The following is a 2,632-nucleotide window of genomic DNA, read 5'->3' on the forward strand; positions in this document are numbered from 1 at the left end:
CTAAGCCGCCAGGTATTCTCCGCAGTGGCGTAACCACCGGGGGACAAGGGGAAAATATCCATCTGTGGAAAGTCTTTCCCCATTGAATGCCCTTTTCACCCGGGAAAGTGCCTGAAAATCCCAAATTTTAAATCGCATATTTTGTTGAGGTAGGCCAATTTCCTCTAAAAATTGCACATTTTAGGGAGTTTTGATCAATTCCAACGAAATTAGAATTAAAAAAACAAAAAAATTTCGCGCGCTTCGCGCGCATTTTGTAATGTTAAAGCTTGTGCTTGCTCTCCTTTGCCTTCTAAGTTATAACATATAGTCCCAAACTCAAGAAAGAAAATTTATGATAGATCGTTTTACCTAAAAGAAGGGCCTCAATGTGTAATGATGTTGAAAGAATATGTTTGTAATAAATAAAGCCATAAGGAAAATGCTTATATTCAGTTTTAAAAAACCAGTGTGGCCATATATAACATAAGAGCATTTCTTGTTGAGGTAGGCCAATTTCCTCTAAAAATTGCACATTTAGGGAGTTTTGATCAATTCTGACGAAATTAGAATTAAAAACACAAACATTTTTCATTTGTGTTTAAATATTGTGCTTGCACTCCTTTGCCTTCTAAGTTATTTAAAAACATAATAGTCCCAAACTTGAGAAAGAAAATTTAAGATAGATCGTTTTACCTAAAAGAAGGGCCTCATTGTGTAATGATGGTGAAAGAACAGGCCTATGAATTGTAATAAAGTAAAACCACGATGAAAATGTTTATATTTTAGCTTCAAACACACGTGTGTGGCCTATATTAATAATAAAATATGTCATATTGTTTTCTATATGGGGGGGGGGGTATCACACCAAGTCATAAATTACTAACCGGGAAAATTATTACCTTTGCCCCCCCCCCAGACCCAAGACCCCTGTTACGCACCTGCTTATAAGTGGGGCCCCACACTTTGAAAAACGTTCCGCCGGCCCTGCAATTTATCATTCCACTTACATAGTCAGTGTCATAACAGCTTTCAAACTATGATTTAATCTATTCCGTTCAATGTTTCTTTTTTCTTTCTCTATTGATCATGTTATAGGTCTTTACAACTCCGAAAATGTAGTAATGCCTCGAAGTTCTGTTAAACTTCAAAACATATAACAGCCTCCTTCAATGCACCTGACTTCTATATTTACAATATAGTATATTTTAGGCCTATTATATGTTGTAATTACATGGAAAATAAATATTTGATTTGATATATTTTAGCTTTGCTGAATTATTGCCTCAAAGAAAAATACTTTTAATATTGCATAATTAAACAAATATTTCTGTGACTTGTTTTTCAGGGTAAAACAGATTTACTAAAAACAAAAAGTGCATTAGAATCGTGTTGTAATACGACCTATTTTCTTATTTGTATGTTGGTTCATCATGTTACGTTTATGTACGATTAAATGAATATGCAAATTAGATCTTGACCACGACACCTTCGCTTACTATAATTTGAGAGCGTATGTTCGTGCAATATTGTGAACATACTTATTCAAGTCACATAAAGTGTTTACTTCATGGCTATATAGTGTATTGTGTATTCTTATGAAATCATGCTGTGCATGAGGTAAACATTTTATTTTTCGAAAACAATATTTAATTTTCTTTAAGTTTTGTATTGAAACATTTAGGCCTACTGGTCATTTGGTCTAATAAAATAAATAGAATAGAATAAATTGATCTTTGAACTTTGAACTTTATAACATATTATTCATCAGCCATGTCTTTTCTAAAGCCCTGTGCTGACTATAGCATTTTATTTGACAAACCATGATACTCCTTAATTATGGTCATGATGACATATCACATCATAACCATATATAGGCACAACATGACTATATATAGGCAAACAACAGTTTGTTGTCAAAGACAATGTGATAATCTGAAAAGAGTTTTAGACAATTTACTCATTCTGGTAGGGCTGTTATTTGTGTATGTAAATGTAATTGGGAGCAAAAAAGAACTCGATACACTACAAGAAAAACCACATATCAAATCCGAAGTGAAATTTTATGTTTATACATTGACATAACGATAATATAATATACTCTTGAGTATTCAGGATTTATGTAGCTGACAAAAAAAATTTCATCATATGCATGAGATATTGGTGGTGCAAACGTGAGGGATTGAGCTATGCATTGTAAGTTCCCTATTTCTAAACATATCAACGCAATTTTCTGCTGTAGCCTTTAGACACTTTACTCTAATAACTTTGTCTTTGGCATGGGGCATTAATTCGTACATGTATAATTATCCCCTGCGAACGATAAACAACTCAGTGACTATCACGTGTCTACGTGTGTTTCTGTTATGATAATAAAGAAATTGACACCTAACTAACGGTATATAAGATAAGAGATTAATTTACTTTGACAAGGCTTGCATCTAATGAATTCATATCAGGTGTTGAATGCTCTATCATACATATTATGCAATTTTACTTCCTAACCAACATTCCCTGATTTAGTGCAGACATATCTGATATCTAACCGTTCTCACTTTTCGAACAAATGGATTGAGAAATAAACTACGTTTGCAACGCGTACCGGTACCTAAAGTATACGTTGTTTGTACAATAACAAATTTATAGTTTAATT

At 33.1% G+C, this 2,632-nt stretch overlaps 1 protein-coding gene across 5 annotated transcripts in view; it reads right to left on the reverse strand.

Moving 5' to 3' along the window:
- LOC117101178 (synaptotagmin-2-like) overlaps positions 1-2,632 on the reverse strand; it is a 44,250-nt gene that overhangs the window by 7,474 nt on the left and 34,144 nt on the right. The window lies entirely within an intron of this gene.

This window comes from Anneissia japonica, unplaced genomic scaffold (genome assembly GCF_011630105.1).
Source record: "Anneissia japonica isolate Jap-2015-1 unplaced genomic scaffold, ASM1163010v1 scaffold7766_len575116_cov191, whole genome shotgun sequence".
NCBI classification, from domain to species: Eukaryota; Metazoa; Echinodermata; class Crinoidea; order Comatulida; family Comatulidae; genus Anneissia; species Anneissia japonica.